This window comes from Podarcis vaucheri (assembly GCF_965113315.1).
Source record: "Podarcis vaucheri genome assembly, chromosome: 1".
NCBI classification, from domain to species: domain Eukaryota; kingdom Metazoa; phylum Chordata; class Lepidosauria; order Squamata; family Lacertidae; genus Podarcis; species Podarcis vaucheri.
Window position 1 is genome coordinate 134233914 of NC_138759.1, and position 14666 is coordinate 134248579.

The 14666-nt window shown below is 43.7% G+C and overlaps 1 long non-coding RNA gene across 1 annotated transcript; it reads left to right on the plus strand.

Moving 5' to 3' along the window:
* The first annotated feature begins 1733 nt into the window (after positions 1 to 1733).
* Positions 1734 to 5188, plus strand: LOC309525744. Its single transcript, XR_014216525.1, has 2 exons — positions 1734 to 1837; positions 5040 to 5188. It is a non-coding gene; the product is annotated as an uncharacterized lncRNA (long non-coding RNA).
* Positions 5189 to 14666: the final 9478 nt, after the last annotated feature.

Consider the following 14666-nt stretch of genomic DNA (forward strand, 5'->3'; position numbering starts at 1 on the left):
GAATAATAAAAATGGAGTTGGCCAGATATTAAATATTATGCCATATGCCACATTTTTTACTGCAGAGTAAAAAACCTAAATCATGTTTTTTGTGTGCAAATTAAGGTAGATTTTAAAATAATAAACAAATCTAGGTCAAACTACACTTTATTATGAAATATTTTCATGGGAAAACAGGGTGGGGTTTTTTCCGTTTTTTTCACCAGTATGTTCATATAGGATGCCACTCTAAAACAGATAATGTTGCAAATCTTACACACAATACAAATTGCACTTAACATATACCAGATGTTTGGGCAAGAAAGGAATACTAAACCTCTGGCTATTAGCCAAGTAATTTATTAGCAGATAGTTTAGAAAACTATTTGGCTTAACATTTTGCAAGGGTCAATGTATATATTCACAATACATCAACACCAGAACAGTGTCAAAGTTTAACCAGTTAGGAGGTTAGAGGTCATTTTTGTAGTATAGTAAAAAGTAAATATCAGGAAATTAGAAACTAAACAGTGATGGCCAGAACATGTGCAATGTTTAATATTTTCTGCAACCTGCAATCTGTCAAGTTTTAATGTTTCTAATATGAATGGAAATAGAACTGCCTCTGTACCATATGCGCGTTAAAGCATGGCTGAAGGATATTATCCCACGACATTTTCTTGCTGAATACAGCTGGTCAAGGACCCTTTCTGCATATATCTGTTGCTTTAAAACTACACCTGCATGGAAATATGATGAAACCGAAATTGATGTTAGGGCCCTCCAGGTCTTCCCCAGGTCTTCCCCATGAAGCCTCTGAAGCCCCTTTCCGTTATCAGGTGAGGGTACTTAGCTCCCTTCTCCTTGAGAAGTACATAAAGCTCAGAGGAAGTTGGAAGAGCTATCCTCTTGCTCATTTCCTCTTTCTGCTCAAAGTACTTTTCAAGTGTGGCTGCTAAGCAGAAAGTAGGAAGGAAAGAGGAGAAGAGAGGAAGTGAACTGGGAGACTGGGCAGGGGGAAGAAAAATGGGCTGACCAGAAAGCAAAAAGTGGGATGATGCATGAATCAGGAGAGGGAGAATAGAGCATCAGAGAGAAGGCCATGTGGAATCCATGCATATTTAATGGGTCCCTGCACTCCCCAACCACAATCACATGATAAATTATATTTGTCTGAACTGTAATACCATAATGGTGGCATCTTAGTTTATATCTTTCCCAGTAATCTTATATGTGTGCATAAGAAAATAAGTAGAAGATGGAATCTCAACTGTCTACCATTTTCCAGCTCAACATAAGTACAGTAGCTAGCTACTTCCGATGGGTGGGAAAACAGTTGGAGGCATGGTTTTGAACAGAAAATGGCTGGAGGGAATAGGGGTAAACATCCCCTTCAGTGTTCCTCCACACCTAGACCTAGACAGTGTCAGTTTATTGGTTTTCAGCCATTGCCACACCTGGGCACTGACTTAAAATGCCCACTGCCTCTTCTGGTTTTGATGAAAGATGAAGATAGAACTTGTTGTCATTTACCTCTTGACACTTCTCTTCCTTTATCCATATTACCTCACCCAGGAGTTTCTTCACATAGAAGTTTAACAGTATGGGGGATAAGAGAGAACCTTGTAGGACGCCAAAGCACAATTGCCAGAGGATTGAGCAGAAGTCCCTCAGCACCACCTTCTGGAATTGGCCAGCCAAGTAGGAGCAGGACCATTCCAAAGCTGTGCCTCCAGCACCTGACTCAGACCAGGGTCAGTGCTCTCAAAAGTCACTGAGAAGTCCACAAGAATCAATGAGCTGTACTCCTCCTGTCTCTTTTGTCTCAACAGAAGTCATTCTGCAGGTGACCAAGATGGTGTGTGCTAAATTTGGTCTTTGATGTTCACAAAATAGTACAGTTGTATTTCCCCTTTGCTGAAAAGGGACGTTCTTCTCTTTGGTTTGTAAATCTAGCTGTGGTTTTTTGTTTTTGCGTGTTACATGCTAAGTTGGCAAATATGGTAAAACATAAGTCGGCCAAAATTAAGTTTGAAAGTTCCTTTGGTTTCAAAGGGAGACAGTGAAGTGCTTAATATTTCACAAGTGTGCCTACTTTGCACTGGATTGTTTCCCCAAAAATCCCAAAGCATCTCCAAAGGGTTAACAATCTGGTTTGAGTGGACAAGAGAATGGAAAACAGACTGGTCAAGAGAAGGGCTTCCCTTCATTTGCTTCTGCATCACTTCCCCATGGAAGTGCGGCTCGTTTCCCCCTCTTTCCAAGCAGGTATGCTTTTATTGACAGGCTATAAATAAACCTTCCAGTGTGTGAGAAAAAAGGGGGGAAGAATAGCAACTCTCTGTGTGACTGTGTGTGTTCTAGTGGCAGGATGTTTTTTATGATCCTGTTTCTTGTAAACACTGATGCAGCTTTTGTAGCACAGATGTGAAGGAGGCGGCTATTCATTGTTCTAACACCTGCTGTCCTTTAAAATGGACACTATTTCCATAAGCCATTGAGAAAACACAGGCTAAGAAATATACTTTGCAGGCCAAACCTTGTGGATAATTTGGTAAAACCATTGAGAAACTAGCACCTGCCCAGTTTTCATTATATTTTATTGGGAGAGGAAAGAGATTTCCTCCATCATAATAATTATACAGAACAATGGTTTCAATATCCAAGGTGTCAGTGTGAGAAAAATCCTAACAGCATTTTTTAAAAAATCGGCTGCATTTATAAATGAAAGTCGAAGCTGTAATTTGCATAGCACTGTGAATGTTTGAGGTGACTAGAATTGCATTGCAAATCGCTAACAAGATGTTTATAACCATGTAACAGTATATTAATAGTGCTTTAACTCAGAAGGTAGCATTCTCAGTTCTTTCACAGAGAAACTTCCAGAACCCTCTTGAATTAAGGAGAATAGGAAAGATCTCTACACATCAGATCAATACTTTCTGCACTAAGAAACGCAAATTGACAGTGACCCATGAGCCAAGGAGATATGTAATAATAATAATAATAATAATAATTTATTATTTATACCCCACCCATCTGGCTGGGTTTCCCCAGCCACTCTGGGCAGCTTCCAAAAGAATATTAAAATACAATAGTCCTTCAGATATTAAAAGCTTCCCTAAACAGGGCTGCCTTCAGATGTCTTCTGAAAGTCTGGTAGTTTTTGTTCTCTTTGACATCTGGTGGGAGGGCGTTCCACAGGGCGGGCGCCACTACCGAGAAGGCCCTCTGCCTGGTTCCCTGTAACTTGGCTTCTTGCAATGAGGGAACCGCCAGAAGGCCCTCGGCGCTGGACCTCAGTGTCCGGGTAGAACGATGGAGGTGGAGACGCTCCTTCAGATATACTGGACCGAGGCCGTTTAGGGCTTTAAAGGTCAGCACCAACACTTTGAATTGTGCTTGGAAACGTACTGGGAGCCAATGTAGATCTTTCAAGACTGGTGTTATATGGTCTCGGCAGCCGCTCCCAGTCACCAGTCTGGCTGCTGCATTCTGGATTAGTTGTAGTTTCCGGGTCACCTTCAAAGGTAGCCCCACATAGAGCGCATTGCAGTAGTCCAAGCGGGAGATAATCAGGGCATGCACCACTCTGGCGATGCAGTCCGCGGGCACATAGGGTCTCAGCCTATGTACCAGATGGAGCTGGTACACAGCTGCCCTGGACACGGATTTAACCTGTGCCTCCATGGACAGCTGTGAGTCCAAAATGACTCCCAGGCTGCGCACCTGGTCCTTCAGGGGCACAGTTACCCCATTCAGGACCAGGGAATCCTCCACACCTGCCCGCCTCCTGTCCCCCAGAAACAGTACTTCTGTCTTGTCAGGATTCAGTCTCAATCTGTTTGCCGCCATCCATCCTCCAACCGCCTCCAGACACTCACACAGGACCGTCACCGCCTTCACTGGTTCTGATTTGAAAGAGAGGAAGAGCTGGGTATCATCCGCATACTGATGAACACCCAGCCCAAATCCCCTGATGATCTCCCCCAGCGGCTTCATGTAGATGTTGAAAAGCATGGGGGAGAGGACAGAACCCTGAGGCACCCCACAAGTGAGAGCCCAGGGGTCTGAACACTCATCCCCCACCACCACTTTCTGAACACGGTTCATATGTAACTCTACAACCGTTAGAAAACATGTGAAGGCAGCCCTGTAATGGGAAGTTTTTTAAAGTTTAATGTTTTGTTATGTTGTTAAATACGTATGTTGGAAGCCGCCCAGGGTGGCTGGGGCAACCCAGTCAGATGGGTGGGATATAAATAGTAATATTATTATTAAGGAATAGTATTTCTCCCTATTTTGATTGGAGAAATGTTGGAAGGTATGTATTGTGTGACTTGTGGACTCCTGAAAAGGGAAGTTGAAAACAAATTGTGTGTTCAGCAACACTGCAGATAACTTCAATTAAAGAAGCATGTGAATTCTATCTAATCTTCCCATCTAGTTCTTTCTTTCTTTCTTTCTTTCTTTTCCTCTGCTCCCCCTGCTGCCAATAGGCTCATCACAGACTTCCTCAACTGGAATGAACAGGATATTGTATGTGTCATACCTGACAGGGATCCAGACCTTACTGTACTTTGAACCAGGGCTCACAACAGAATCTATTGGGGTTCTTCTTCACAATCTGTGAAGCAAAAATGACCAAGAGGGTATTTTGAACATGTGCACAGTTCATTTGTCTCACTAATCCCAAATTGGGGACATGCGATACCTTCCAGATAGGTTTGTGCCACATTTTAGAAATGAATCACTTATACTGAGTCCTTGGAAGTCTGGCTTTCACAATGGAAGATTGTTGTAGGCCCCCTTCAAGAGGAAAAATGACTGGCCTGTAATATATGCAGTTTGATTCTATGAGAACGTATACATCCGTAATTTGTTCACACATTTAGCCACCCTGGCACTTCCTGCGAACTGCGGCTGCCCCAGTTTATCAAATACACTGTGGTGATTGTTGGCTCCATACTTTTCAAACTGCTGCTGTGCGTTGAAGTGTTACTGCCTCCTGAGCCATAAGACTAATGAAAAAAAACATTCTGTTTTCACTTAACGTGCAGCCATTCCTAAGCCTTTCAGCGGAGCCAAAAGGAAACCCACAAGCCAGACATTTTGAAGGTTGCGTGTGGAAATAATAAGACAAAAGAACTAATTCAAGTGTATGCATTTATGAAAAATGTAATTTTTGAAATAAAGTTTAGTATAAAAAGTTTAGTTTTTGTACTGCAGGAAAGGGCAGTGATTGAGACTGCTCCTTAAGGACCTCGTGCTGAACTGTATTGAGGCCAGCATGATTTATAGCTCTCATGGGGTGCGTACATACTGCACAATAATGAGCATTCAGTGCTGGATGCAGGCACTTTTTGGGGGTGCTGGGTGCATGTCATCCTCGTGTCATCCCTGCCCCACACTACTTGTCAATTCAATAATGCACATTCTGCTGTTATACAGTTATACAGTACAATCTCATCTTGCACACATTTAATTTGTGCAATTTCAACCATACATGATTGAAGGCAGACCGGTTGAAATTGTGCAAGTTAAATCCAAGCAGACAGCTTGAAAGCTCTTTTTGTGCTGGGTCCACATGGCTTACCTGGTGCAAAAAGATCTTTTAATATCCCCACCTTGTTTGCTGAGCAAAACCTGCTCAACTTGTGGGCTCTGGGAACACTGGGGATTCTGTCTCTCTCCCCCTCACTATCACCCACTAGCTGCCGAGCAACTCCAAGGCTTTGGGTATACAGTGGTACCTCGGGTTAACTACTTAATTCGTTCCGGAGGTCCGTTCTTAACCTGAAACTGTTCTTAACCTGAAGCACCACCTGCTGCCGCCGGAGCCCGATTTCTGTTCTCATCCTGAAACAAAGTTCTTAACCTGAAGCACTATTTCTGGGTTAGCGGAGTCTGTAACCTGAAGCGTATGTAACCTGAAGCGCATGTAACCCAAGGTACCACTGTACATGATTTTTGTGTATACAGTGGTGCCCCGCAAGACGAAATTAATTCGTTCCGCAACTTTTGTCGTCTAGCGAATTTTTCGTCTTGCGAAGCACGAAATCCCATAGGAATGCATTGAAAATCAATTAATGCGTTCCTATGGTCAAAAAAAGTCCAAACAAAGCCAAATTTGGTACAACAACAGTTTATTAACTGCTCTTTAAAGTCACACATACTGTAAAGAGCAGTTCAAAAATTTAAGGGAAAATAAATTAACTTTATAAACAAAACATGTCTTTGTTTTTAGTCAAAGAAAAAAGTCGCGAGACGTTTTCGTCTTGCGAAGCAAGCCCATAGGGGAAATTCGTCTTGCGAGGTAAATCGCGAACGGAAAAAACTTTCGTCTAGCGAGTTTTTTGTATTGCGAGGCATTCGTCTTGCGGGGCACCACTGTACGCAGAACCATTGGAACCAAACCCCTGAGTAAGATGCGATTGTAAAGTAATGCATTTTGTGTCAAGAACGCACTTCTCAAGAGCTTGCTCCCTATGTGTGTACACAGAGAGCGTTTTCTGAGGGTGCCTCCTTTTGGGGCAGGGCTGTGACACTCCACAACACCATGTTGATAACTTGTCTAGGAATGAAACAGGCACACAGGAAGCTGTACAGTAATTTGCCAACCCCTCTCTCTTTAAAAGGATGGTGGAAGCACTAATTGAAGGGACAAAAACAGAGAACAGTGTTGTGCACTCATTTGAAAACATGCCCCCCTGAGTGTACAGACAACACAGCTTGCAGCTGCCACTTCAGATGTGATCGCATGATGATGGTGTGTACAAATGCAAATCGCAATGTACAAAAGTGTGTTGTGAGTAGGTGACCCAAGACTATGTGTGTATAAGGCACCACCTTATAGTCTTTTTCCAGCACCCCCTGAGGAGCCCCAAGGGCATCACAGGGACAAGCCAAGCTGCTCTGGTACCCAGACCAAAGATCCTGATCCTGAACACGGTACAAGTATTTTATACATTTCCACAACAGGTGACACAGCCATTGCTCCTCTGTCATTTAAATAGAATAAAAACACCAGATGCCGGTGTGTGTGTGTGTGTGTGTTTTAAAGGAGCTCAGCACGCGGAGCAGAGCACACTTCCCCTACCTTCAACAAAGGGATCCATTGGGAGGCCTGCCTCACTCACACTGAGACAATGTGAGGCAGCTGCTTCAGGAGCTGGTTGCTGGGATCTGGGGAGGGGCTGTGGTGATAATCTGGCTGCCATTCCTCTTGAGCCTCCTGTCATCCCTGCTGCCATATTGGAGGGCAAAGCTGTGAGCGCCTCTGCACGCTCCCTCCCCAGCCCCCTGTACCATGGAGGATACAGTCCCCTCTCAAGTGTGGAACGAAAATTCAGCTGCCAATCAGTTTGGCTTCTGTCCATTGAATAGGGAAGACAGCAGGAGGGCCAACTTGAATAAAATATTGGCGGGGCAGGTAAGCTTCACCCTGCATAATTAATCACATGACAGGGCACATTTAAATAGCAATGTCCATCAATGGGGGGGGCTCAGCCCCCTCAAATATTTGCGGGGGGCATGAAGGGACATTGGCCCTCAGGAGTTGACTCCTGTGGCTGAAGGAGACATAACAATGTCCTTTGCCTCAGGTAGCAAAACACCCTGAGCTGGCTCAGGTTAGAAGGAGTTATGTGCTCACTATTAAATTGGATCTGCCATAGTGAGAGATTTAAAGGGCTGGCAGGGCCCATGTTTTGGCCCTGAACCTGTTTTTTAAAGTTATGTCACTCCCAATGAGACTTCACATTAGCTCCGTCAAGAGAGAGATAAAATGTTAGAAAAATCAAGATGGAATGAAAAAGTATGAGCTAGGGAGCATTCAGATTCCCTCTTCCACATCCATCCATACTGAACTTTAAATTGCCCCCAGACCTAGTTCTTCTTAGAACTTGGCAGGCCTGCGCCCTGCTGCCATGTCTCCTTGTGCCTCAGTTTGTGCTGAGTTCTCCTGCCTCCTGCCTGCACAGGAACAATAGCAGAGGCATCAGACGTGGCACTGTCTACCAAGACTGACACAAAATTCTCCCATGCCACACTGTACATTAATTGGCAGTTTTCCTGGACTTCTCGTTTAACGCTAAAACACTGTACTGGGAGAAACTCCTATGCCGACCTGCCTTCCAGGAACTTAGTAACTCACCCTAAAACTTGCAAATGCCCTGGTCTGTGAACACAGCTGGAATTCTGTACAGAAAACTACAGGACAAAGGAGTTAGTTTCTTAAGTGCACTGAAATTCTAGTTGGTGTGTGTTTAACCTCAAAGCATCCTTGGGTTTTAATGCCAAATTGCACAAGCAGTTAACCTTCCCTCGAGGTGCAAGGCTGCTTGGTGCAGTGGATTCCTTTCTTGGCAGCTTCTCTTGGAAAGTGAAAATTTAAAACAGGCGTGTGTGTGTGCGCGCGCGTGCACTTGTGGGGGCATTTAGTTATTTATACAAATGATGCAAAAGAAGGCCTTGGGACTTTAGTGGAAACATTTGGGTTATGGTTATTGGCTGCATGACTCATTCCACAACTGGAATACAGCAGTGGGAGTGATTAATATGAAGCACTACAAAAGGGAGCTCCTTTCGCACTTGTAATGTTTCAGTGTTAAAAGGCTAATGTTCCATCAAGGGATAACTTGGTTAGAAGTGATGGAGTGCTGCCCACAAACCAAGAAACTGCCGATTAGAGAATGATGTACATTTCAGATAATTCACTAGCATTCAGGGATCCGTTATTCAGGGGTCCTGGATATACAGTCACCTGGCACCTTCTTTAGGAGGATTTAAGCGAAGATGTATTACACTGGAGTTCTTTGTATTGAGCTATTTGTAGCTAGGACTATAGAAGACTGAAAGAGCAATTTACTAATCACCGATACAAATGCAAGGCATGTGATGGAATGAGTAGGAATCCAATTAAAGGTTCAAGGAATAAGAATAGTCTCCTATAAACTGGGAATTTGTTGTGTAATACTTGAGTAACGACGGGGTGCCCAGAAGACAAATCAATATGTGAAAAGGCCAAAGGATCTAGGAAGGGACTTGTGGGACTGTGTGTGTGTGTGTGTGTGTGTGTGTGTGTGTGTGTGTGTGTGCAAAGCAATCTGAAGCAGGGAACAAGATGACAGGATACCAGGCTGCGGCAGAATCATCTTTCATTTTCTTGCCCTTAATAGGGATGTGGGAGTAGTAGCAGTTTTCAATAGCGGAAAGTGATATTAAGCTCAAAGAATGAGAAAATATTCCTTGCTACAAAAGCAGCCTGTTGGTGGGCAAATCTGAACGGGAAGGTGTGGAAAGGCCTCCATTTAGCAGCCTGCGGGGCTGGAGAGGCATCTCTCAAGGAAGCTTTCAGCCTAAGATTTCCTGCTTTGGGATACGGACTAGATTAGAGGATCCATATGCTCTACTCCATATGATTCGAAATAGTTCTATAGGTTTTTTTAAAAAAAATGAAGAGAAAATATCTGTTCTTGTCCTTACTTTTTATTCTCTTTTATCCAGTTTTTTTAAGGCAAATTTAGCAACAATGAAAAACAAAAAATAGAATCAGAGTTGTAGAGTTGGAAGGAACCTCAAGGGCCATCTGTGAACCGCCTGAAACCTGTAGATATAGGGCAGTATATAAATTTAATTAAACATCATCATCATCATCATCTAGTCCACCTTGCTGCAAGGCAGGACTATTTGGCTAGCATACATATGGTCGCATGTATACATATGGTCACATACGGACTGTTCTATTATCATGTAGTTCAAGAAGACAAGAAGGACATGTTTTTGACCACTGCTACAATGGCCAACTTTCTCAGTCAATACAATCCCAATTCCAGTACTCCACGGTTAGAAAACAGGCACACCACAGGAATGTAGGTGTCACAGAAAACAGCTTCGAGTAACGCAGGAAAGTGGACAAATCTCTGTGAATCAAATGAAATTCAGGAAGACTGTTAGTTATTGGCTGTGTTGTTTATTTATTGAATTTACATTATATTTTACTATCTATTTGTCAACTATACCATCTCTCTCTCTCTCTCTCTCTCTCTCTCTCTCTCTCACACACACACACACACACACACACACACAGAATGGCTGCTTGTCTGGTCCGGAGGTGGGCAGTGTTTGTGGCCCTGAGTGGCAGCCCCTCACCCACCCAGGAGGGAAAGGACTTTGCCATGATGAGTGGCCGTTGGAACTCCTCCCCAGCTGACTGCCATCCTGAAGTTCAAAATTGCCCTATCAGGGGCAAGCTGAGGGGTGAGGCCTGGATGGCGGGCCGGAGTGGAGAAGTCTTCACTCTGGTCCACCACCTGGAAATAAAGGCTGACTGCTCCCGAGTGCAGCACTGCAGTCAGCTGAAAAGCAGCGCAGAGCAGAAGAAGGATGACGTGGAGACCAGGAGTGATGAGGCATCATGGAAGCAAAGCGGGCAGGACGGGATCACCGTCATCATTGGAGTGATGTGTTGGCATAACTAAAATTAACCAGATTGTGTGAGAAGCTACTTGCTACAGTTTTTCTGTGCCTCTATGCTGGAAGAACTTTCTGACAGTAAGAGCTGTTGGACAGTGGAAAGGTCTTCCTCAGGAGTTGGTGGACTCTCCTTCCTTGGAGGTTTCTAAGCAGAGGTCATCTGTCAGGGATGCTTTACCTGAGATTCCTGCCTTGCAGGGGGTTGGACTAGATGACCCTTGGGTCCCTTCCAGCTCTAAGATTCTATGATTCTATGAAGTGTTATGCCAGAACCAGGGCTTATTCTTCCAACATTCAGCTCAAGAGCTAAGTAGCCAGCAGGCCTGCAGTTTGGGGTTACTCCTGGATTTAGTCCCTCCTCAGGCTGCCCAGTCAGCAGTGGGGTAATGGATAGGAGTGGTCAGAATTACCAACTTTGCTTTGTACACCTGATCCTTTTTCTTAGAGACACCAGACCTGGTCTTGATCATGCATCCTGTGGTCTCTTCTGGATTAGATTATTGTAAAGTCCTCTGTGTAGGACTGCATTGAAGACTGTCTGGAAACTGCAATTGATCCAGAAGGCCAGGTTTATTTTGATGGGAGTTGGTAGATCAGATCACATTAAACCAGTTCTTTCTCATCTTCATTTGCTTCGGGGCACAATTCAATGCGCTGTCCTGAATGGCTTGAGGAAGTATCTCAAGAATCATCCCTCCGCCCCGATATGAGCCTGCCTCCAAACCTAAGTCCACTATTGTGGGTCCTCCTGCTTCATGGCAGGGCTCTTGATGGGACCTTTCATTGTTAGGGCAGGCAGCATTTGGAAGCTGGAACCATCTGCTAAGAGACCCATGACTTGCCCTTGTGGATGAGCGGAAAAGACAGTGTTCATAGAATCATAAAGGTAAAGGGACCCCTGACTGTTAGGTCCAGTCGTGACCGACTCTGGGGTTGCGGCGCTCATCTCGCTTTACTGGCTGAGGGAGCCGGCGTACAGCTTCCGGGTCATGTGGCCAGCATGACTAAGCCGCTTCTGGTGAACCAGAGCAGCGCATGGAAACACCGTTTACCTTCCCAGCGAAGCGGTACCTATTTATCTACTTGCACTTTGAGGTGCTTTCGAACTGCTAGGTTGGGAGGAGCAGGGACCGAGCAACGGGAGCTCACCCCGTCACAGGGATTCGAACTGCCAACCTTCTGATCGGCAAGTCCTAGGCTCTGTAGTTTAACCCACAGCGCCACCCGCGTCCTCATAGAATCATAGAATGGCAGAATTAGAAGGACTTCCATGGAGGATGAAGGCAGCCAAACCTGGCTTAAAGTGACCAATATTACTTCCAAATGCTTGCCTCTTCTAAGCAAAAGCCTCCCAGAAGCTACGGACATTATCACAAGCAAAGTGAATCCATTAACTCACCCTCTGTGGATCATTCATATAAACAATGTAATTTATTGCACCAAATAAAATCCATGCAGTAAAATCTACACAGACATTTAGTCTAAGGCCACACCAGTCTAAAACATAGCAGATTGAGAAATATTAACAAAACTATTTCCCCACTTTTTCTCTTTAAAAATGCTAGCACATTTTTTTAATGTTACCCTTACCCTCCAACATTGCTCAATTGAAAATAGGGATGCTCTATTCCATAATCATAATCATAATCATATTATTATTTATACCCTGCCCATCTGACTTGGTTGCCCCAGCCACTCTGGGAACCTTCTAACATGTTAAAAAAGTATAATAAAACATTAAAATTTTTAAAAACTTCCCTATACAGGGCTGTCTTCAGATGTCTTCTAAATGTTGTATAGTTACTTATCTCCTTGGCTTGGTGGTCACATAACTCCATACTCTCCAATATTTATCCAATAAAAATAGGGACATCATATCATACCCTCCAACATTTCTCTGATGAAAATAGGGATGTCTTAAGGTAAAGTGGGACTTTCCGGGAACACATCAGAAACTGGAATGGCTTCTGTAAATCCAGGACTATCCTTGGAAAAGAGGGACTCTTGGAAGGCCTGCCCTTGCATTTTAACAAAAATGTTTAAAACAAAACAATCGAACAATAATAAAAATCCCAGAACAAATTAAAACACACATACAGAGTCAGAACTAAGATCAATAAAACGCTTTGCAGCATTAAGACGTCTTCAGGGACTGCTTAGACTGGGACCACTTTAAGGACAACAGATGAAGCAGCCTGGTGGGGTTTTTAGTGGGGAAGAGGGCCCACCACAGAAAGGGCCCTGTCCCTGGAAAAGCCAGAGAGCAGGTACCCGGAGCAGATGCTAAGCTCCAAGCAGCTTCATAGAACTGGAGGCTGCCCTTTAAATAACTAGGTTCCAAACCATTCACAGTGAGGCTGCATAGCCATTTGCCTGGGACGCTGTAGTACTTGTGTCCTGCCTTTTGGATGCAGCATTGATCAGGCAATTGGACTTGACGGCCTGAGAAACACCATCTCTATTATTCTACATTTTTTTGTGTTTCTGCTGCCTACCCTAAGCATTTGAGTGCTGTTGTAAAACAGATTTGGGGCCTGGCTGCTGCAGACAGAGAGGGAGTAGACAATTTCATCTGGAAGTGGTAAAACAATTTTGTATATATTCCTGCTAATCTTCACATCAATGTGATTTAAACACTAGCTGAGAAAAAGATGTCACCAATAATTAAACAAAAGCATCTGGCTCCAGACAGTAGGTCCTAATTTATGTCCTTGTACTGCGATTGCACCAGCTGGGGCCAAGCGCTGCATTCTTGTATCTAAAGCCTCAAAGGGCGACAACTTCATCCAATTTGAGAATGAAAGAGCTGAGAATTCGGAGCCTCCTCAGAATGCATTCTTCCTGAGCCCCACCTAAGTTCCTCTCTTCATGACCTACAGCTCCAACACTGCATAGTTTTGCTTTTTCTCATCCTCCACTTTTGCTCCCACAGCTTCCCTACATGCATTCCTGAAAAGACTGTCTTTTGTACAAACAACCGCCAAGCTGTCTATATAAGATCTTATTTTTTTCACATCAGTTTGGCTGCAATTTCAATGTCAGGGCTAACTACAGTCAGCAATAAATATTTCATAAGAGGTGGACAACCTGAACCGCAGCGTGGTAAATTACGAGAATTTAAGCCCATTTGTATCTTTACTTCGGTGGGAATTTGACTGTGATTCATTCACACTTACACCTGAGTCCGAGTGCTCATCTTTAAGCAAAAGCGAGAGAGAAACAAGATGATGATGATGATAAAGATTCACTCAGAACTGATTTCCAAAAGGCTTACTTCAAAGGAAATCAGAGTACTTTGGCATAAGAGGAAAAAGGGATCAAATTGAGAAAAAGGAAACAGTGAGACTATCCAAAGAATGTTCGTAGTCTCTGGAGCCGTTGGCGATATTAAGCCCCCATTCGGAAGGCTATCTTGTGGTGCATTTGCGACAGAACTCTACAGTTAAGATGGAACTGGGTTTTAGCATTCTAACATTGCACAGCATAAAAGTTCCATTCCTTATAAAGATAAGTTTTGTTCCTTATAAAATTAGGACATCATTTATTTTGATAAGCAGAAGGCTACCAGAGGCTGGATGTTACCCCATCCACATTTTGCTGTGAAGTTTGTAAATCACAGGTATTTCCACAGCGGCTTGAGTTTTACCCTGGAACTTTATGTTTCACATCTGAGGGCCTAAGAAGGAAGTTAACAAGTACCCTTTGATATTGCTGCTGCAAAGCCTGGCTGCTAGAGAATGGCTGGGAGCACACTTAGGTCACCCATTCTGCGGCTCGTAGTTGCGAGTCCAGGTATGGCATTGTGTGCCATACAATGTAATGGAAGAGCAAAAGCAGAGGGCTGGAAGAATGGAGCAGGGCTGCTGCAGGCAACTGAAGTTTCCAGCAGCTTTGTGCATTACTTCTGGCTTATTTTTACTCAGTTGAGAGAAAGGACGGTGTTTTCTTGATATACTGATTTTAAAAAATACATTGTTAGTACATACTTCTCAATTCATCTAGTTTTGGGGTAAATATGTAGTAAAATGTTGATTAAAAGATCTGATTGTTCATTCCAAGAATTAGCATAAAAATCTAGCAGTGGGAAAGGAATCCCTTAGTTGTCCCACCAGTCTGTTTCCATGGTAACCATCCTGATTGCATTAGTTCATAAATCAGTTTCTGTGAACTTTTAGCATTTGTCCTCTCTGATGTCATCAGGATTTGAACCC